General features: G+C 37.8%; 1 long non-coding RNA gene across 1 annotated transcript; it reads left to right on the forward strand.

The window, feature by feature from the left end:
• Positions 1–8: 8 nt before the first annotated feature.
• LOC140497577 (uncharacterized) lies at positions 9–24,362 on the forward strand. The gene is made up of 2 exons (XR_011964733.1): positions 9–585; positions 24,095–24,362. It is a non-coding gene; the product is annotated as an uncharacterized lncRNA (long non-coding RNA).

A 24,362-nucleotide genomic window follows, 5' to 3' on the forward strand; every position in this document is an offset into this window, starting at 1 on the left:
TGTGCAATATGCTACAAGAATGGAGGGCACACAGAAATATGTCTTAGAGAAAAAAAACAAATCGCCAGGTCGTTGTTCTTCCTACGGGAAAGGCCATCCTACTTCTTCTAAATCCAAACATCCAAAACAGCTCAAGGACAACAGAAAGCCCCCAAAACCCTCAAAGTCGATCTCAAAAGATGGAGCCAGACCTCAACCACCTTTACAGCATTCACAAAGAGGACATTCTCCAAGCAAAGGAAGGGTCAAAACTCAAACCAAACATAAAGAAACCCATTCAAAGCCAAAACAACCCGCTTGCAAGTATTCTCCTTCCACGGACTTCCAAAGATCTTTCGGCGCAGAGGGATCCCTGGTTAAGCAATTGTCAAGTTTGGAATATGTCTGAAAAGTCTCCTCCAGGTCATCCCAAATGGAGCTCTACCACATTCCCCAATCTCCACTAAATGACCTCTCTACCATGTCTACCTACTGTTTGTTATTACTGTGATCTGTTTGTCCCGGGCCATGCCCCTTCCTGGCTACAACCTTCAAGATTGGATTTCTGAGCTTTACAATCCGTGGTCTTTCTTCCCCCAATAACCGGTAAGTGGCTTGACAGTACCACCTGCTGGATAAAATTCACATAGCTGGCAAACCTCTCTAGACTCTAGACAGGATCTGGCTCTGTATAACATGGCGTACTAGTCGAAAGCATAGAATTCAGCATAAGGTGTATTTCTGCTGGATCCCCTCCAAGGGGTTCTATTACTGGAAATACTCCAAAGTCTTTGTTATATATTCTCACCTACAGCAAGATCCCTAGGTTCCAACATATTTTCACTTGGCAGGTATGGAATCAGTACAGCATTTACTTTGGGGATTTTTTTCTATCAAAATTCTTTTTCAGTTAATTGAGAATTCCTTTTTACTCCCCCAAGCTGAAAACAGAACTACCTTTACTATTTTCAGTTCCTCTTGTCTATAGCTTGTTGGTACAGAGTTTGCAAGCTGTCTCCCCCATTTGACTGGGAGCTCCTTGAGAGAAGGGTCTACCTTTTGTCTTTGTATTCCAAGGTGTCTGACACACAATAGGCACTTTGTGTATGTTTGATAGGAGTTTGAGGATCTCAGACGCTGCAGCGGTAAATTCTCCCTTTACCAACCTAGGATGCAAACTATTCTCCCTGTACAACATAATCTATGACAGGGCTCCTCCCTGTACCCTCTAAAAATGCATCTTCCTGTTGTCAATCTGGTAAGAAGCCTCTGATCTAGTCCTTAGAGTGATAGACATGCAGTCCATCCAATTATACTTATTCCTAGAGCCCTTCTAACTTCATAAGACCAACCTGAGCTTTAGTTCCCCAAGCATCATTTTAGAGAACCTTAGGGCCTACCTTCCTTCCTTTCCAGGCACGGGGAGAGACCTTTCATGCAGAAGAAAAAACTTTTCGTTTTTTGCTCTGGATCTATGATTTCGTCCATATAGGAAGGTCCCAGTGTGGAAATTCCCTCAATATGTAGCAGATCAACTGCTTAACTGTAACCTATAACTTTGGAGATTTTCCTGAGCTATGGATATCATAGAATTATGGACCTAGAATTATTAGAGGCCAAAGAAACCATCTAGACCAATGCCCTAAATTTGTAGAGGTGGAAACTAAAGTTCAAGGAAAGAAAGTATAAAAACAAGACAGAAGTGAACAGAAACACTAAGATTTGAACCCACTGCCTCTCGGATGACTTAACAACTGTAGCTTGTTAAGTAACATGTTCAAAGGGTCACCTAGGTGTAATATGCTAAAGCACATTAGAAGCTAGCTCAAGCCCTCTAGAGCCAATTGTTAAATTTTCACTGCGACCATTTACATCTCAGGAATCAGCAAACACTATAAATCAGGTTTTGATTTCTTGTTTTGGTAACTGCCTATACTAAAGAAAATGATGAGAAAAATGTTAATAACATGGATTAAACCTAAAAAGGTATCTTAAGTACTTTTTTTTCCTCAGAGATCCAATTGTTAAAAATTTACCAGCACAGTGCTAGATATGTGATAGTACTTGAACGAGATCTTCCACTCACTTTTCCATGTTTTCTCTTGAACAAAATAATAATCCAAACAATGTAATAAAATATATTTTATTTTATATATATATGTAATATGTAACATAATATATCTAAATATTATGTAATATATGTACAAATTATGTGTATGTACATATAATTTGTAATAATATTATAATATGTAACATAATATATCCAAAATACATAATAATATGTAACATAATATATGCAAAATACGTAATAAAACCTATCCAAATGAAATATAATATTATATATAATAATATAATCCAGATAATTCTCTTTTTATAGTATTTAATAAGTATTGATTGATTTATGGCTCAAGTATTAGAGTTGATTTAAAACATTTTCAAAATCCATCTTGGTACATGATTCTAGATAACAGGAGATATATAACAGCACTTTGCTTCCTAAGGAAAAGAGAGACAGAGGTGTTTTCTTTTTTTTCCTCTAAGGTACTGACACTATATTACTATCTAGGGTCAATCTTACAAATTAAGCTAAGAATGTAAGCAATTGGAAGACAGGAGTTATTTTTGTATTTCTTCCAAAGTTGCCTTATTTCAATAGACCCCACAACTATAATCCCCACAGGCTACCTACATACTCACGCAAGAATTGGAATAAAAATATTATAGTGCCTGGAATCAGAGAACTGGGGTCAGTTCTCACCTCTGCAAAAACATAGTTTATATAATTTTAGTTAAGTCTACTCTCTAGGCCTCAGTTGCTTTCTCTGTAAAATGAGAAGGTTAGACTAAATGACCGTTGGTGTCTCTTCTAGTACCAAACCTATGAAACACGAAAAAACATTTGTCATACTCCATCATGCTTCAACCATTTTCTTTGACGTGAATTCTTGATCTAAATTTTGAAAAGGTAAAAAACAGTTAATCTCTAAATTCCTTTGTGAAAAGAGTCCCTAGATAAAGTTGTTTTCTCTGAAGGTGCATCAGAATTAAGCAAATACTTTTTAGTTGTATCCCTTCATGAACTCAATCCAAGAAAGAAACAAAAATCTCCCAAATGTTTTGCAGACGGTTTCTCCCACCAAAAATGTGTTCTTATCCTTGAAAACAAGTATGTAACTGCTGCGATGATGGGGGCCCCAGTTTCTCAGAGGCTCAGAGTTGGAAAGAAGTTTAGTTCAGCCTTCTCACTATGTGTCATTGTCATCTCTTCATCACCACAAGGGTCCTATCCTTTCTTGATCCTAGGGAGATAGATCTAAAGCCACAAGGGACCTCAGAGACGATCTGATCTTTTTCACATGCACTGGCCCCCTGTAATAGTCTGTCAAAGTCTAAGGACTCCTTCTCAGCAGAGTTTGTAAATGCTTAAAATAAAGTATATAGACATAAGGAAAACCAATTTTGTTGAAATAATAATTATCAAAATACCTTTTTTAAAAGTTCACAGATTTCAAGTTAAGAATCCCTGATCCAATCCAACCATTCCGCATCCTTATCTATAAAGTGAGGGGTTTTGATTAGTTCATTAGTTTTGACTTGGGGTCCTCCTAGCTCTGGAACTTTCCTTCTATTATACTGAGACCTGATGAATTTAGGTGACTTTTCCAAGGCCATTCAGATATAAGTGTCAGAGGTTAGATTTGAACCTCATATCTCTTAACACTAGAACCAGTACTGGCATCTTGATGTGCCTCTCTTGTCCCCTTTGCACAATGCTTTTTTTTTTAAGACTTTCTTATCCTTACAATAGTAACAATAGAATTTTAATGAATTTTACTGCCGAAGACAAGTGATGAGTTGAGGAGACATCAGGGAGACATTTAAGGGAGAGAATTTGAGAATAAGCCAGGAGGTCCCTTTGGAAGGTAGTATCAAACAGAATAATTCACCTGGGATTTGGGAGAGCCTGAGAGTTGCAACCCTAGGATGGTAGCCTTTCTTTTCACTGTGCCATTTGGAGCTTTTAATTTCAGCAACATATCCTCTAGAGTAGCAGCCTCCAAGGTGAGGTCCATGGAATGATTCCAAACGGATTTCATGAACCCAAAAGATGTATAACCAAGCAAGCAAAGTATGAGAAGATAGGTTGAAACCTACCTTCCTTGGTCATATCCAATACAACCACACCTATACTTTCCCCATAATCCCTAACACTTTCATCACCACCATCCCCCATATAAATTTCCATTCTCTTCCCTTTTTTCCCTACCCAATGGCCACTCAGGGCCATTTATAGTCTCACCACTCCCTGGACTCTTAAAGTAATCAAGTATCCATGGGAAAGTTCCCATCCTCACCCCTTGCCTTCATAGTACTGCAGATCAGAACAGTGACCAGTGAATAAGAACCCTGCTTTCTACCATTTTTTGTTTTGAGTAAGGCAGAATGAGTCACCCACTGGTAAACTTTTATATACTGTATTTTATAAATTTATAAACAAGTAGCAGATATTATGCAATATACATAATAGATTTACAAATAAGTAAATATACATATATCAGTGTCATATGCTCAAAAAAAATTTTTCTCGATACACGACAAAATATGTTTGTAAACCACTGCCCTAAAGACTCTAACCTGGACCCTCTTTAGCACAGTTGACAGCCAACTCCCTCAAGTGCAATGAGTAAGAGTAGGAATGGAAAGATAGACTGAGATAGTCATAGAACTTTCTTTTATATATCAAAAGTAGACAGTTCAACAGCTTTGGAACACTCAAGCCAATCCACTGGCCTCAACAAGAGGCAGCCAGAAATGTTCCATCCTCAAACTAGTGGAATGTCGTGCTATCATTCTATGAATATATACGTATAGAGGCTGTAACTTGTGCAAGCAGTCTTATAAGTTTCCTACCTGGTCTTCTGTCTTTACTCTCTTTCCTCTTTAATGCATCCTTTCTACAACTTCCAAATCAATCTTCTTAATTCTCAGGTCTGACTATGGCACTCCCTCATTCAAACACTTTTATTGGTTTCCTGTTGCGTATAGAATAAAGCCAGAAAAGATGAAAGAGAGGGGAAGCCAGAAGAAATTCAGAAGAGAACCTAGAGATTGACCATGTTAAGTAACAGGGGTAGGTAGGTAGGTGGTGTACCAGATATAGGGGTATTGGGCTGGAGTCAAGAAATCCCATCTCAGACACTTACTAGCTGTGTGACTCTGAGCAAGTCAGTTTGCCTCAGTTTCCTCCACTGTAAAAGGGGAGAATTAATAGCACCCCCCTTCCAGGACTGTTTGTGAGGATAAAATATGGTAATATTTATAAAGTGCTTACCAGAATACCTGGCACATAGTAGGTGTTTAATAAATGCTTTTCTCTTTCCATATTTTTTTCTTTCTCTGTAGTATGAATATTGGTTGATTTTTTTAATGACTATTGTAATATTAGAAAATATCGAAGAAAATGATAAAGATATGCAAAATTCTGTTATTGGTTAATATAGAGAATGGTGAGGCAACTAGATGGCACAGTGGCTAGAGCACCGGACATAAAGTCAGAAAACTGTCTTCCTGAGTTCAAGTCTGACTTCAGATGCTTACTAACTGTGTAACCTTTCAAGTCACTTAACCCTGTTTAAATCAGTTTCCTCATCTGTAAAAATGAGCTAGAGAAGGAAATGGCAAACCACTCTTGTATCTTTGCCAAGAAAACCCCAAATGGGGTCTCAAGGAGTCAAAAACAACTAAAACAACTGTACAACAAAAATAGAGAATAGTCTCTAGTCAACCAAGGAACTACTAAATACATATTAAAACAATATAATTCTATTTTAATAAAATTTTAACATCATATATATGTATACACATATACATATATACATATTTCATTCAGTTCATACCCAATTCTGAATGATGGCTTATGAACCAGATATTTCTTGGTTTTTCTGATTCTTCATGTATGCCATTATGACAATTCAGTCTCTTATTATTATGTGCCATCACAACTATTGTGAGTCAGTTGTTTTTAAAATATAGCATTTTATGAATAAAATGACTATTTAGGAATTTGAGGTACAATGCTCTTTTATTGTGGGGGAAGTATGCATGTATGTATATATCACAAATCATTAAATGGTCTAGTATATATTCTTACCAAAAAATGCAATTTATTTAAAAATAATTCACATATTCTCTTATTTTTCAAATAAACAAGATCTCATTAAAAAATTACAAAAGTTTGAAATTCTGGTGAAAAAATCAATCACATTTTACAAGTAGTTAATTTTAAATATTGTATTCTCAATTTTTTAAAAGTTGAAAAAGGGTACATTTCAAGAATATTTACTGCCATGTGAATTATAATCTGCGATATGATTATTGTAGGTTACGTTTTTTTTATTTTTATAAGTTATTTAAAATAAATATTTTCTTTTTCCTTTCCATATTCTATCCTTTATGGCAAGGACAGCTATTAGAATCTTTTGCATCCCTTAGAACATACATCAGAGGCCACCTCTTACAGGAAGCTTTTCCTGATTCCTTCACCAACTGAAAACTATTTCTCCCTCTTCAAATTCCTGATAATATTTTGTTCCAATTTCTCCTTTCTCCTTGAAACATTCTATCTTATATCCTACTTAAATGTCTTCCATTGTTTGACTGTAAGCTTCTTGAAAGTAGGGATCATGTAGTTTTGCCTTAGTATCTAGTCATATTTGTTGACTGGGTGATAGATTGATAAGCATGCACTTTAAAATATTAGTTGAACCTAACATCTACTGAAAGGAGCTACCACATGGAAATTCAATGCTAAAAAAAAAAAAAGAACAATTTAAAACCTTAATCTTTCAGGGGATGTGAATTTAAATCACACCTTTACTGTTTAGTAGCTGGTGTATAACTGGGCAGTTCCCATAACCACCATAAGCCTTAGTTTTCTCATCAGTAAAAGAGAAAGGTTGGTATTAATGGCTTCACAAGGTCCCTTTGAGGCTCTCCAGCTGCGATCCTACGGGCACATACTACGAGCTCATGATACTATCACCGACTGGAGGCTGTTCCTCAACACTGCCTTTTCCTTTATCATTATAAATGATGCATGAAAAAGAAAGGCATTATGACCTGACTTGAGAGACATGTACGTCTAACTACCGTAATCATGATGTAAAGTGTTTTACCAAAACATTTCAGCAATAATTTGCCTCCCAAGCCAATCCAATAAGCATTTACTAAGGGACTTCTATGGGAGCATTGTGTAAGTGGCTAGGCTTTACTAAGATGAAAGGAAATGGTCCCTGTCCTCAAGAAACTTACATGTGGAGAGAGAGAAGAATTAGAAATGGAAAACATCCTTAGTTTAGTAATTTCTGCTTTAGAATCTCTTTCTAATTAATCGAGGGACATCGGGCATTGGACAAATTTTTCATCCAAAGATAACTTGGGAAATAAACAAATTTATATGTGTGTGCATGTGTGTATGCTAAACCTTTTTCAAAATCATTTAATTCACCTTAAGCTATCATTAAAAATAACTTAATTGTGAAATTCTTCCATCTACAAATCAGAGGCTCATTTTTCCCAAGAGTGAGTCCCTAGGAATGTTAATGAAATTAAGCTTCCTTCATTTTTCTGTCCCCCATTGCCTCCAAGGACGGGCTTACAAGGTAGAAGAGACCACGGAAAATCTTGGCTGACTTCAGTCAGGCCAGATTTGTCACAGTGCTTCCTAACAACATATTTGTATTTTGCAAGAGGGGAAAAAAAAGTATACTTTTTTTTTCTAGCCCCCTGAACAAATATATTTACATAACTGTGTCTAACGAGAAATTACATTTAACTTCTCAGAAATGACAATAACAGAAAACTTGAACTGCCAATTCCACTTCATTAGCCTGGTAGAAATGCATTCCCAATGTTAATAAAAATTCCAACATGCTGATAAATTAGGGCTTCTAAGGAGCATGTGACACCTTGGTTAACATATTCAACCTCAATTATATTTCTCTTCAACACCCTGTTATCTGGAACCTTTGCTGGCAATCAGAGGTGCTGTTTTTCAGCGGCCAATTTTCTAGATAATGTAGCTTATCAACACTGTGGGTAAACTTGCCAATGAAATCAGACGGCACTGAACCACACACACACTAATTGCATCCCTTTTTTATGCATATTTACAGACTGTCACTTCAAAGAAATCAGTGGCCCATTGAGGCACCCAGTTAGCTGAAAGAATTGCCTCTTGCAAATGAAAATTAGCAAACAAGCTCCTGATAAATATGAAATGAACAAAGTATTTAAAAAATGCCCGGGTTTTGTTCTGAAAGTTCCTCCTCAACCCAGTTGAGACTCCCAAAGAAAGAGAGTTGCCCCCTGAGAAGTCACGGATTGTTTCCAGGGAAGGCAGAGCTGTGTTCTTTCCCATTGAACGAGGGGGAAGCCTATGAGATGCCTTCCCTTCTCCTCCCACACCCGCCCTCACCCCAAATTTCTAGTCACATAAACAGGTTATTACGTTCCCACCTTCCACTTGCTTGGGAGTTGGAACAGGCAAATGACATGTTAACGCTTCAGAAACAATTAACCGTGGCAACTTAATTAAGTTCTTCTGACTTTGAGGAAATACATTTGAAAATAAGGTTTCAGAAACTTGTCTCCTGGCTTTCCCAAGTATGGTAATGCTTGAATCTCTAAGGTCATAAGGTCAGAGGTTGAGAGTGGCAGTTAGATACCTATAGAGTCCAACCCTCTCATTTTACAGGAGAGGAAGCTGAGGCCCACAAAAGGGAAGTAATTTCTCCAAGATCATACAAATAAGCATCAGAGCCAGAATTCACTCCCAGTTGATCTGATTCCCAGTCTAATACTCTTATCATAGGATCACAAGCTGAGAGCTGGAAGGGAACTTCCTTTGAGGTCATGGAATCCATAAATGTTAGTTTTTCTTATTCTTTAATGAATCTACATTTTAACAAGTCAAGGAACAGCTTCTTTGCCACCAGGAACAATAGGCAAGATCTTTATGACATCAGATAAGGGTAGACATCGTGCTAGAGGATAGGGTATATGGGGTATTCAGGGAGAAGACTAGCATCTCTGGTGTGAAGACTGCTAAGAGTTTTTCAGGGATGCTCATCCCCCTTTGGTGTCCACCTGATTCACCCAGTTCTCACCTGTGGCTCCAAGAAGCTGTAGCATGCATGGTAGTCACACTTCAGTAAACTGTCTCAGTAGACAGGTTAAATCAGATAAATGATGGGTCTCAAACCCATTGGTGAGTTGGGCGATGTCTACTCCTGCATATGAAGACTTCCCCTTGACACAAAGGGTGGATGAGAACAACTTGTTTCAAGGTCATGAAGGAAGCTAAAGCAGGTACTGTGGAGCACTTGGAGCTTGGTCAGGCATCAAAGACACTAGGGTCATCCACTGCGTCCTAGGCACCATCAGTCATTTTGACTTTTGCCCTGCCATTGGTCTCTGCAAGGGAGAGTGAGGCTGATGACTTTGTGCAACTCTATCTCATTTAAAGTCAACTCACTCACAAGTCAACATCACCCATGATGTCATTGGTCCTCTTCCAAAAATGAAGAATGAGCAACATTATCCTTGGTCCCTGGACTCATGGATGGTCATTGTGTTGATCAGAGTTAAGGCTTCCAAGCTTGCTTGTTGTCATTACTATACAAATTGTTCTGTAGGCTCCATTCATTCGCATTCATTAGTTTATGTCTTCAAAAATTATTTGTTCTTAAAATTTAATGTTAATAGTCAAAATTGCCCTACCACTTATTTTACTCTGCATAAGTCCATACAAGTCTCTCCATCTCTTCTTGAAAATATCTTTTTCCTCATTTCTTACAGTACACTAGGACTTCATCACCTTCGCATACCACTATTTGTTTAGCCATTCTCCAGTTGACAAATATCTCCATATTTTCCAGCTTTTTGCCACTATAGAAAGAACTGCTATAAATACTTTTGTACATAAAGGACCTTTTCTTCTTTCTTTGGCCATTTTGGGGTATAGCAATCAAAAGACACATACTGTCTAAAAACTCTTTGTATACAACTCCAGAATGGTTGTAGCCAAACTCCACAAACAATGAATCAATATGAACGTGGGCCCTAGTTTTCCAAAACTATATTGTAAAGACAATATCTAACCCCAAGCAGGCAATGCACTACATTCATATTTCTCTATAGGGCAAAAGTTTAAGGCTTGCAGGAGAAAGTGAAGTTATTCACATGCTGAGATCTTTTAAATCGTCATCTTCAAGCTAATCCATCTCCATCTTGAATACACAGTTTCTTTCCAAGATAAAAGAGCCACCATCTGACATTTAACTATCGTAAGATCAGAGATTTGGGGATGGAAGGGACCTTAGAGGTCATGAAGTCCAATCTTGCCTTCATTTTAATAGTGATAATAATAACAGCTAGCAATTATATAGCTGTTACTGTGTGCAAGGCACTGTATTAAGTGCTTTATAAGTATTATTTCATTTGTTATTAATAATATGGCACTTATAATACAAATTATATTAATTACATTATGTCATATTGTATCATATATTATATACCTTCTATAATAATTATGTGGTGCTTTTACTGCCATTATTCTCATTTGATCCTCACAACCATTCTGAGAAGTAGGTGCTTTTATTATTCCCATTTTACAGATGAGAAAACTGAGAAAAATAGAGGCTAAGGGACTTGCCCTGGGTCATATACCTAGGCCAGATTTAAACTCAAGACTTCCTGAAACCTGACCCAAAGCTTCATCCACTGTACCACCTGGGAGCTATTATTATCACTGTTTCACAGATGAAGATGCGTGGTCCCAGACAGGTTAAGTGGTTTGTCCAGAGTTACAAAGGTAGTAAGTGAACGAGTCCAGATGTAAAGCAATATCCTCCTCACTCCCAACCCAATGTTCTAACCACTGTCCAGCACTGCCTCTCTCAGATGCAAGTGTTTTTCAGTGCCTGTGTTACACAGAAAAATAAAAGGGGAGGTAGCATCAGCCCTTTAAGAACGTTTCTCAAACGTCAAATTTTGCCATTTCTGAAAAATGTCTTAAGCATGTGTCCTGACTTGGCAATGCTTTGAATTTTTGTCCCCTTTGGATGCTCCTAACAAGTGACATCACTCTGTTCAAGTCAAAAACCACTGATGAATTGCAACCTTTACGCTTCACCTCAGAGAGCTGCCCACAGCACTGGAAACTTAACTTACTTGTTTAGGACCAAATCATTTGATCCAGTATGTGTGAGATGCAGGACCTGAAATCCAGATCTTCCTGACTCTGAGGGCCAGAGCTCTGTCATAGAAAATTCTCTAAGAGAGACTTTGACTGGCACAACAATTGCTACCTGAAATAATTGAGGTGTCCAACGCTGACGAAATCACAGATCTACACAGCATCGAGTCCTCTTACTCCATTTCTAATTACCTTTGTACCACGGCGTTTCTTCACCTGAGGCAGTGAAAGAGGTCTAAGATCAAACACAGCCTCTGAAATTGACTAGCTGTGTGACCTTGGGCAAGTTATTTAACCACTGTCTGACCCAATTTTCTTAACTGTAAAATAGGGATGATAACAGCACCTACCCCTCAAGGTTGTTGTGGGAGGAAAATGTGATAATCTTTGGAAAGTCCTTAGCACAGTACTTGGCACATAGGAGAATGCTATACGAATCTCTATTTCCTTCCCCTCCCCTCTTCTCACAGTTCTGAAAAGCAATGGTTGGATGTTTACTTCTCTGTAGTCTCTACTTTGAAGTTTTTGAGATCTTTTAAAACTATAAAAAATAGTAGATATATGTTGCATTTCAGACTTCTAAACAGACCTCAGTAAAGCCAATGCTTAGGTACTTTTGATTATTACCTGTTCAAACGTGAAATGCCAGATCAATTTAAAAATGTATTCCTCAACAACCAAATCCCATAGACTGGCTAAGGAGAGCTGGATTTCTAACATACAAAATAATCAATCTAAATTTTAAAAACTACACTAAGATAAAACTGTTCGTTGAACTAGTGCTCTCCTCCAGTTTGTTTGAGGGAATGACATTCTGGAATACTTTCCCCCAAACAATTTGTTTTAAGACAACATTTGGTTTGGGTACACAGATGATTACAAATCAATTTTGGAAATTTGAAAAAAGAAACCACGGGCCAATTAAACTATAAATACTTTCAAATTACTTGTGCTGATCAGGGCAATGCAGTGACATAAAATTCAACAAAGAATCATTATTTGGCTTCTGGTCACAGTCAAATTCTAGTTATACCTTGTTGGGTTGGAAGAGGTGACGATCAACCCAGTTCCGTGTTGTGGTTGCTGCAAATGGAAGAATTTTTTATTTCACAAGCATTAAAACATCCCTTGTAATGTATGGTATCATTGGAAAATTTATTTTTTTAAGTAGCAAAGACATCAACATCAATATTGATATAAAGAGTGGGAAAACATCTCTATTTTAGGAGATACACTACACCTACATGCAGACTGTTCGTTTCTTACAGGAGGAAAACAGTTCATTTCCTTGGTATTCATGGATTGATTTCAGATGAATCATTAAGGTGAAAAGAATAGAAAGGAGTAAATAAAAGTGAAAAGCGATGATGATTTGGACTTTGCATGATCTATCTTTCTGACAAGTCACTCCGAAATCATCTATCTCTTTCTTTGAAACCAACAAACAAACAAAATCCCATCATGTCCGTCATGTCTTGAGTAAGTCTAATTTTATGAGTCGGATGTCAGTTTTACACTCCCTGTCACGGGGCTCTATTATTGGTATTGATAAAGATTAATGTGGCCACAGTTTAAAAAGAGAATGAGGAAGGCAGTAATGAAAATTCAAACAGTCTATGCATGCGCCTGCCCATCTGGGAAAAAGAAGAAACTGTCGAATTCAGTCAGCCATTCAGTTATGGTGAAAAAAATAATGAAGTGGTTGTTTTCCAAATAAACAGTTTAACTGAATTTAATCTCCTTCCATTCCCTTTCTGAAACAATGATGTGTGCTACGCAGCCTACGTGTCTAATAAAATACATCTATATCTGAGTGTTCTAGACAACAAGAATTTATTAAGAGCTTAAGATGTTTCAAACACAATGCTAAATCAGAAAATAAGTATCACATTCATGCTATTTATTTAAAGGAAGGAAACAAGTCTTTATTAAGCGCCTGCTATATACTAAGCACTTTACCAATACTCTAATATATAATCCTCACAACAACCCTGAGAGGTAGGTTCATCCCCATGTTACAGTGGAGGGAACTGAGGCAGACAGAGATGAACTGACTTACCCAGGGTCACTCAGCTACTAAATATCTGACGTCAGAATTGAATTCAAATCTTCCTGACTACAAGCCCATAGTTCTATATGATGAATTGCCTGGCTTTCTATTTGACATAAAAAGATTATTCATATAGACTGTGTGACTAAAAAGTCTAGTTTAGAGCTATCTGAAAATTCAATTTAATTCAACAAACATTTATTAAACACCTACATTTATTATGTACTGAGTCTGGCAATGTGCCTGGTAGTGGCAATTCAAAGACAGAATCAAAAGTATCTGCCTATTCTACCGAGTAAAAACAATATCCACAGATAAGTTGGTAGGGTGGGAGGGGGGAGGGTTGGATTCATCAAAACCATTCTATAGGAAGTGGAATTTGAGTTAAACCACAAAGAAAAATGAGGATTCCAAGAGGTGAAATAATAAGGAAAACCTCTCCAGGTGCAAGATGGAAGACGGAGGGAGGGACCTAGGAAGCAGCACGTAAGCCAGGTGGACTGAAGCATGCGTGTTTGATGAGGAATACCATGAAATCAGTCTAGAAAGGTACAGTTGGTGCCTCAGTTGGAAGGATTTAAAATGTGAAACTGATGAGCTTAGATTGTATCCAAGTGGCAATAGACAGTCACAGAAGTCTCTTGAGGAATAGAGGGAAGTGATGTAGGCAGACCTATGCTTTAGAAATATCAACTTGGTATGTGGAGGGGTGACAGCGGAGGCAGGAATACCCATTAACAGGGTACCATTATGATTATTTCCATTTATATATCATTTTAAGGTTTGCAAAGCACTGTACATATATGAATATGTTTTCTCATTTGTTTATCACACCAACTCTAAGTTAAGGTGCCATAATTATCCCCATTTTACAGATGAGAAAACTGAGGCAAATGGAAGTTTAAGTGCCCAGGGTCATATCACTGAAGTGTCTGAGGCAGGATTAGAAATCAAGTCTCCCTGATTCCTAGTCCTATGCTTGGCATACTGTACCACCTAGACCCAAGAGATGATGAGAACCTGAATTAAGGGGTTGGCCATTTGCGGGGACAGAAAGGACAGCTTAGAACAGATGGCCCAGGAAGCGCCAAGAGCTTTGGCCAGGGGAGTGCCGAGGGATGTGGATGAGCAGTGAGTGCATATGCACACTACTGGAGCCCAGATCTGTCTAGATACAGGCATAGCCAATCAATAGATAAACTCTTACTGTGTGTAAGCCACTGGACATGCAAAGACAAAAAGAAAATTTCCTTGTCCTCGCAAAGCTCATATCCTATTAGTGGAAAATAACACTTATAGAAAATCAGAAACAAAATACATACAAAGTAATTTCAGAAGGAAGAGGAAATAGCAGCTGGGAGAATGGAGTGAGGCTCCTGGTAAGAGAAAATAGAAATTGACTTGGGCTTTGAAAAAAGTCAAAAACTCCAGGATGCGAGGGGTAGCAGAGTGGGTTAGTCAGTGGGACTAGGACGTCGTGCTGGAAGCACATCGGCAGGAGCAACACTGACACCAGGAATGATTCAAATTTGTTGTTTTAGAAAAATGACCTACGAATGTGTCCTAGTTATGGAATGATTTTGGAACATGTTTGCTTTTTATGGTGTTGATCAGTAAATATAAATCAACTTAATTCATCAAGCACTTATTAAGCCCCTCTTATATGCAAGATGATTTACTAGGCAATGGAGACAGAGAGAGAGATGTCATAGATAAATGAAAGCATGGTTGATAGAGACAGGTGATAGGTGCTAGAGAGATTGATAGATAGGTGATCAACTGATAGTGACAGGATAGTGATAGAGACAGGAGAAAGACCAATGATAGAGAGATTGAGAAATGGGTGATAGAGAGACAGAGATAGGTAACAAGTAATAGATATAGATTAATAGAGAGAGGTAATAAATATTGATAAAGATAGGCAATAGATAGAGACTAACAGAGATTGGTAGGGATAGGTGAAGGATAGATCACAGAGAGATTGATAGATGAGTGATAGAGAAACAGAGATGAAAGACAAGAAAAAGACAGAGAGTGGGGCAAAGAAAGAGAGACAGAGAGACAATTGTGTCAGAAGAAAAGCCAGATTTCCTTAGAGGGACAATACCTTCCCATGAAGCTAGGCAGACAGTCCTCTGAGTCAGGTATGACTGCTGAGGAGAGCTAGTATGTGTTTAGAGAGATGCTTCTGTTTAGCTGACAAAGTCATTCACAACTTGGTCACATCTCATCTCTCAAGGGTTTCTGTAGACTCGTCTCCTTTCCTCTCCTCTGTGGCACAGGAGAAGCCATGTAAAAGAAATCTCCCCATTGTCTTTTGCACTATCCTCAATCTCAGGTCTCAAAGTTTATAGTGTCCATTGGCTTGAAGTCATACAAGATGGCTTCCAGTGAGTAAGTCTATCAATGTTCAAAATGTAGGTCTTTTTTTCAGGGATTATGAAAAACGTTGGTTTCTCAAAGATCATCCAGCCTATTTTTCTCATCCTGTACAATTCAGGACCAAGTTTTTTTAATCCACTTGGATTGTTTGTGGATGCTAATGCACATGCATTTTGGGTTACCCATTCCATTATAGTTGTTGTCTGGACAAGAGGCATTCTTCAGTCACTCAGTAATTCCTCTGTGGACAATTGGGTCAAACCGTTTGGAGTGAATATGACTCTTGGGAGATTCTGAACTGTTCCAGGATGGGATTGACCAGCATAATTTCACCCCCACAAAGGAGTTTATGGTGGACCTCACCATCTGTAAAGAATCTTTTTAGCCCTGAAGTGTACATGTGATCTCCTCCACTATAACAGTGAATGTCTTAGGTGAGCATACACACTCTTGTTTTTAAAACACATTGTTTTGGAGAAAGATGCAGGTTACAACAGGGCAACTAAGTGGAGCAGTGGATAGAGTGCCAGGCCTGGTGTCAGGAAGATTTCTTCTTTCTAAATTCAAATCTAGTCTCAGACATTTAATAACAATGTGACCCTGGGCAAGTAACTTAACCTTATTTGCCTCAGTTTCCTCATTTGCAAAATAAGCTGGAGAAGAAAATAACAAACCACTCTAGTATCTCTGCCAAGAAAACCTCATATGGGGTCACAAAGAGTTGGACATGATAGAAAACATCTGAACAGTGACAACAGCAAATGCAGGTTACAATTTTCAGGAGGCGCAGCTCCCATGGAGAGTCTATATGTACTTATAAGTACACAGGTTGCTTCATTATCAAGTGGAAGTTCCTGGATGGCAGGAGCTATCTGGGTTTTTTTCTTTATATTCTGCAGTCCCTGGCATAGAGGGAGTGCTTAATGAATGTTTATTTACTGAATACGACAATAACCAGAATTCCATGAAGCCAGCTCTCATCTTAACTCATTTCTTGACTAGGCCACTGGTAAATTTATTGCCTTGGAAATATTTCATACATCTAAAATATGTCAAAGGGACCATGGAATTAAATATATAATATTTCATCTTTGTCGTACATATATTTCTAGAAATATATATATATATGGAGAGAGAGAGAGAGAGAGAATTACTTGCATACATCAAAGGGTACTTGTAGCTAAAAGCATGTGTCACCGACTGACCCTTAATGGAGCAGGTTTTGGTGGTTTCTCTTTAGAAGAGTCAGTGTCTTTAGTCTTCATCCATCTTGGAACCCAAAACAGTATTTTTTTTCCTGTCCTTTAAAATTTTTGTAATTTTTTTTCTTTGGAGTTAACACTACCATTGCTGATTGGCAAACTTAGCTCTATTTTGCTATCTACTTTCTCATTCTGTCCTAGAGGGCTGTTTTATTTATGTTAGAATTAGACTCAGGACCAGAAAAAGAGAGAACCCAGTAAAGGGTAAACTACTGTATTTCATAAGAAAGACATTGTTTAAAGATGGCTTTGGAAAGCTCTCTGGGTCCAGCATGAAATAAACAGAATTGAGATTAACTCAGGAGCCAAAATCAGAGAAGCTAAAGACCAAGGTAGTTAGCCAATGCCCTCACCCTCCCTTTTTTTCCTTCATTTTGGGAATTAAATACACATCAGTCTTCAGCAGGCTTACTGGTCTGGCCCCCTCTGCTTGGACAGAAGCTCATTCTTCGCTTTGTAAAAACCCAACCCACCAGATACTGTTTCAGTAGAATGTAAAAACACTTGCTTTATATTTTTATATTTCCTTGAAAGCCTTCAAAAAATAGGTAAAACATTATTTGCAATGAATATTTTTGACATATGTCCTATAACTGACATTCCAGCAAAGCGTCTCAATTATAGGAGTACGATGTGGCTAAATGTGTGTCTATACATTTGTCTAGAGATTAAAGAAGAAAAAGAAAAAAAAACCAGTGCAATACATAACAAAACATTGTCTATTCCGTGTCAAAATGCCTTTTCTTTAACTACAGAGGGCTTGGACAGAACTCAGGAAATACTTCAACTGGAAAAGAAATGTTAAAAGCCACCCTTCAGGCTATTAGAAAAGCTATTATCAAATGGTAGAACCTTTTTAAAAATCCATGAGTACACCCAGCATGATTACATACCTTTGTTTAGCAAAGGTTGATCATCATTGATAACCAAAGACAAAATAATATGGATGCAATCTACCCACTAATTAGGAATCAGGACTCGGAAATTAAGAAACTCAAGAAGTCACTTCGAAACCTAATGACGTGCCCCGTTCTTTCTGTGTATACTGGAACCAGGTTTGCTTGTACAGAAAAGGCAGTTAACTATTCCTCCTTGTCACTGCTTTTGCTTCCAGAATCAGCTCGTTAGATTCCGTGTGTTGGCTGTTGCTGAGACATGAGTAACTAGAGGGGGAAAAAAGAAAGAGAGCAGTGCGCTTCTCCGAAAGAAAATCTTGTATGGAAATGTGAACAGGCTCTGTAGATGGATGAGCTTTCTCCATGGCAAGCTGAAAGATAGAACCTAATAAAATTAGCACATTGCTAAAGAAAAAAATTAGCCCTACTTTCCTTTTAATGTAGAACTAATGATTCTATAAAGAAAAGGGAGCTGTGGAGGAGAGAGGTTTGGGGTCAGATGGATATGCAGATGCAAATACAAATGAATGCATTCTTATGGCATCTCTTCCTGATGGGTAATTACAGATGATACTAATTCAAACCCTTTGCTATAAACTATATGTAAAGAGCAACGTGAGCCAAATACAGCACATGCCAGTTTCAAAATTCATTCCCTGCTGACTTCTCCAATTTAAATTTTTTTTTCCAAATTGCCACTTCCATCAGAAAAGAACACAATTGCCTTTTAAAAATTTTCCTTTGAAACCCACTTGATTAGTGCATCTATTTTCACTCTTTTAGTCCCCTTTTCCAGAGGCAGCCTGGCAGACGGGCTAGCTATGATGCCTGACCTTGAAGTCAGAATAGCCTGGGTTCAGGTTTTACCGTAGGCATATATTTGCTCAGGCAAGTCATTAAACCTCTCTATGATTCTAAGTTACAGTTACATTTGCATCAGTGGACAGAGCCTCTATGTCAAGAGTTACCCATAGAAATAAACTCACAGTTCTAAATTTAAAAAAAAAAGCAAAAACAAGTGTCTTCTTCAGGGAATTGACATGGTCAGACCTATGTCATAAGAATTCCACTTTGGCAACAATTTTGTGAAGGATGAAATATTTGGGGTAGTACCTGAACCTCGATCATTCCTAGATCCTAATCTCTAATAGGCACATTGACTACAAAAGACACACAGATAGATAGAAGCTCCTATTCACAACACAATGACATTCTTAGCACCAGGATCATCAACTTAGTCTGGAGGGTTCTTAAAGACCATTGAGTCTAACTTCTAATTTTACAGGTGAGGAAACTAAGGTCCCATTATAAGCAGCTTGAGTAGGGTGATACAAGTAGTTAGCATCTGGGGAGAGATTTGAATCAAAATCTTCCTTACTCCATTTCCAGTATGGAGGAAAAGTCTTAACTGTATTTTACAAGATCTTCCGGGGGGGGGAGGGGAGGGAGAGGAGAGTGATGGAGAATGAGGGACCAGGAGTAAATGTGAAATAGGTTGATGAAAAAACAAACTATATTATAAAGAGGTTCTGCTGTAACAGCTGCTTACAAGAAATCCAACTCACCTCCAATGTTGGTATTAGCCTCTCCCTCCCCCTTTGCATGAGAATGGGTCTCTTCAACAACACTGAAGTCATTTAGTAAGCCGAGACATTGAATTCTGGAAGTATTTGGTTCCCGTTTATGAATGCTTATTGACTGTGTCTCAAGAACCCTCATACAGATAAATCTAATGCCATAATAATTCAATATTTTTTTTCCAAAACAAAACCATTAGCATTTTATTAGAAGAAATATTTCATCCCTTTGTGTTTAACACACCACAGATGTAGCCCTCCGTGTGGGTTGTTGGAAAGTCGAGGAATATAATTTCTTGATTAATTGCCATACACAAGATCCAAGTTATGTACAACTTTTGGTAGTTAACCCCATCACCTCCCAGAAGCAGTTACTGCTAAACCTTCCAAATAAGCACATTTATGATAAATCACCGTGAGCGGCTTAAGTGGATCAGGCCCTAAGTTATGTCTCCATCTAGATCATGTCATTTTCAATGTGCAAAGACTATGGGTGAGCGATTCCACAGCAGACCCCGAGGCAGTATCTCTGCCCTCCTTGCAGGCTTCGGGGAGACCAGTCAGTATTTTTTTTCATCTTATTTGTTTAAATATCTTATAGCCTCCGAAATGGAGGATGATCTAAGAATTAGATCAGAAGTCTAGAGACAGACTATTTCAAGCTATTGACTTCAATAAGTGCAGTCATTCAGCGACAGAAAAACGAAATGACAGTTGGTTTTAAGACTATTTGGGGACCAAGAAACCTATCTATCTAACAGCAAGTTGATTCCTTTCCAAGTCTATCTGTCAATTTAAGTAGAGGACAATGAAAATCTATCAGAATAATCCTTATTTCATAAGATTGTAGATTGAGAAGTTATGGGTATCTTAGAATTTGTAACTAAACTCTCTCTCACTTTAAAGGTGAGGATACTGAGACTTGGAAAGGTTAACAATTTGTCCAAGACCTTATAAGATCAGTGTTGGGATTTGAACTCAGGTTCTGTGACTTCAAAACCACCTTTCTTTCTACTGCACCACACTGCTTCTCTCATTGGCATTCAGTTGATTCTTAACTCAGAGATGATGATGTAAATATTTTTAGATTAATTTCACTAGATTCATATTGCTTCTCTGGAGCATTCCACAGAGGTCAGATCTCCCATTATCCAGATGAGAAAACTGAGGCACAAGGAAGGTCATTTGTCTACATTAGCAACAATAACTCACACTTATATAGCACTTTAAATATGTAAAATGATTTATCTATATTAACCATTCACACTTCATATCAACCCACTGAGGTAAATACTATGGTATCACTATTTTATGGAGGAGGAAAATGAGGCACTAAGAAACTAAGAGATTTATCAAGAGTTACACAGCTCGGAAATATCTGAGGCACAATTGGACTCCAAGACTTCTTCATTCCAAGGCCAGTTCCTTAGTTCTACATTCCTCTTAGCACTGTTCACAATGGCACTCTGGCTCTCAGATAATTCAGGAATTTAATCGCAGTGTTGGAAGTAGAACACCGGTTTTTTGTGCTGTTAGATAAATCTGCCTCTATGATGGTATCCAGTCCCACATTGATTCCTTGTTGTTCAGTCATTTCAGTTGTGTTCAACTCTTTGTAACCCCATTTGGGGTTTTCTTGGCAAAGATACTGGAGTGATTTCCCATATCCTTCTCCAGATCATTTCACAGATGAGGAAACTGAGGCAAACAGGGTTAAGTGTTGCTCAGGGTCACAATGTTGGTATTTGAGGCCAGATTTGAATCCATGAAGATAAATCTTCAGTCTTAGTGCTCTATCCACTGTGCTACCTACCTACCCCACTCACATTTGATTAGATAATCCCCAAGTGATTTTGCCTTCATTGTGGTGGCCCTATTTTGTCTAGTCCCATGACCTAGGATATTTTGGCAAGTTTAAAAAGTGGTTAGCCTACTCACAGATCAATATAATCCCCTGGGATATATGAATGTGAAGTAACTTTCCTCTGTCAGTCATTTTATACCAAAGTATGAAGGCTGAGATTCAGAAATCCCCTTTCACTGTTCTTTCTCTGGTTCTGGGTTACTCTGGGTCGATCTTGTGTGACAACAAATGGGAGAGAGACTAATTTTTGCTCTCCTGTCCATTAAAGCTGTACTCCAAGCTACTGGCATCCTGAAACTCATAGGTTCACAGATTTGGTTGGCAGGGACTTTAGAGATCCCTGAGTCCAAATCATGCATTTATTTTTTACATGACATTACAATCCCCACCATTCCCTTAATGCCTCACCTCTTCCTCTTAGAACACCTAATTCTTTTCACATCTCAGTTCAGGGGCTACCTCCTAAGGAAAGCCTAGCAGAAGGAAAGTTCTTCAAAGGCAGGATAGGCATAATTCAAAGGCAAAATTTTCTGGTTTTGACATCATAGCAACATTGTCTACCACAGTGCTTTGCTTTTACTAAGGACTTAAGTAATTCCCCGCTAAAGTAAATTGGAAATGTGTTTCACAAAGAGTACAGATGTTCACTATGACAAGCCTCATAGAGGCAGGTAGGTGGCGCTGTATAGAGAGAGCTGGGCCTTTGGAATCGGGAAAATCTGAGGTCAAATCCAGCCTCAGATACTGAATAAAAGTAAGTCCCAGCACAAGTCATTTAACTTTTGGGTGCTTTGGTTTCCTCAATATAAACTGGAATAATAATAGTACTTTCCTCACAGGATTGTATGAGACAATATTTTTAAAGCCCTTAGCACAGAGGCATAGAGTAGATGATTCATAAACATGTGTTCCCTTCTCCCCCAACATATTTTAATTCACTTTTGATAATAAGGAAAGCAGGCTAGTGATCAGTCATATGGCCAAGAACCAACTGGCAGTCTCCATGTTCCATTGTTATCCATTTGTAGTCCTTTTGTATTGAACCTCTTTGGTCAAAGGAACCTATGAAGTAGAGTCACACAGAAGGAGAGGGCATGAATGGGTGGCAATTTGCATTCTTGGCTGGGATATCATCAAGATGAGATGATAGATCCATTGAAATAGATGGTGGGAGCAAAGAATGCAGTTATAAATAATAGATAATTAATGTTTCTAATAGATTCAACACCATTATTGTGTTGAGTACATACAAAAAAAAAAAATCTAGCAATCGTTGCCCTCTCTTCTTGGATCTTAGATTTAATGTGAATATGCAATTTTAAAGTATAATCCCATAGTAGCTTAACTTCCTTCAAAAGGTTTTTTTAACTTAATAAAACATTCAGTTTACTGTGAGGAATTTTTCCATGACATATTCTACCTTATCTTGATCTTATTAGACCCTTTAAGTCAACCAGAATTGATGACTTTAAATATGCAATATAGGGTAGCAAAAAAAAAAAAAAAATCTACCCAAAAATGTCCTCTAAGTTTTTCTAGACACATCCTATACCTCGCCAGTTGGCTTAACCATCCAACATATTTAAATAACCAACCAACATATTTATTTAACATTCAGCAGATGGACATGATATGAACATCATGATTTTCAGATGTATTTCTATAACGGCTAGATTTTCTTCTTGCCAGGACTGCAACAGGTCCTTAAGGTAAATCAGACCCTACCTGCTGTCTCCTCAGTGTTGGAGCAACTGTCAACTTAAACATGTCCACTCTGCGTAATTTCAATCACAAAACATTAAATGGAAATCAACTCGCCTCAACCGCTTTCTACCAGCAATATAAAAGAATCTGCTTTACATGCTAATAGTAATCTGATGTCGTTGCATAAATCTGACCTAAATCCCACACCTTGTTTTGAAATGCAGCTAATTTAATTGAGAAGTAAATATTACTTTTTTAACTTACAAAAAAAAAAAACCAAAGGCTGACAGAAGATTAACATTCATGACCATTATGTAATTTTCCTTTACACATTGGGCATGGCACTAAAACGTTCTTTCCTCAGCATCTTGTTAAGAGCATTTCTGTTGTTTTTCCTTGGAGAGTAAGGAATTCTTCTCCTTTTTTCCCCCATCAATTAAACAGGTGGTAATGACACTTGAAACAAGATTAACAACAACATTCTAAATGCATTTTTGAAGAAACATTTAAAGTTACAATGTAATAAAGTGAACAGAATGTCATAGAATGTCAAACTGGGCCCAGTAAAAATAAATGTTATTCCCAAGGAAAATAAAAAAGACTGCATATTTATATAACACTCAGCAGATGGACATGATATTAATATAGGGGTTTTCAGCTCTGCTTTTATAGTGACTAGATTTCCTTGCCTCATTTGGCAACCCAAGGCACCATTTGAATTTTGGATTTGGACAATGCTGCAACAGATGTCCAGACCAATAAAATAAATTCCTTAAGGGCTCTGCTTAATTTGTGTAATTGATCAATTTTTGTTGCATGGGCCTCAGTTCCCCGGCATGTAACTGCCTTCCAGAGCAGCTCAGCAGTTGGGATTTCATTCCATATGTTGCCCGGCTTTATTGGCTCTTTGGTGATACTGCTTGATCAAACCAAGCTTGTGGGGACACCTGTTGGCTAGAATGGTGATCTCAAACAACTGGCTTGCCACAGAGAGTCAAAGGGCCCGATTCTCGGCATATCATACACAGGCCAAAGAACATAAATCTGTTTTATCTTTGTGATTTATTAGAGTAAAATATAAATTTTTTTCTTTTGTCTTTTTTTTGTTGTTGTTGTTCCTTAGGATAGTGAGTCTTCTAATGGATGAAATTCAATCTCTAACATATAATGGGAAATTGCCATGGATTCCCATAGAAGAAACAGAATTTGGTCAAACTTGGATACCCTCTCAGGCCTGACAGATTATCAACAATGTGCAGTAAAGCATCCTTAGCCTGAATCTCGTTAACTCAAAAAAAAAACCTACTGGCGGTAATTAAGATATGGTATCTGGAGCACAACTGTTACCTCTCATCACTCACCTATTAAAGTGGCTAGAGATGCTGTGTTAA

Source organism: Notamacropus eugenii, chromosome 3, assembly GCF_028372415.1.
Source record: "Notamacropus eugenii isolate mMacEug1 chromosome 3, mMacEug1.pri_v2, whole genome shotgun sequence".
Classification (NCBI taxonomy): Eukaryota; Metazoa; Chordata; class Mammalia; order Diprotodontia; family Macropodidae; genus Notamacropus; species Notamacropus eugenii.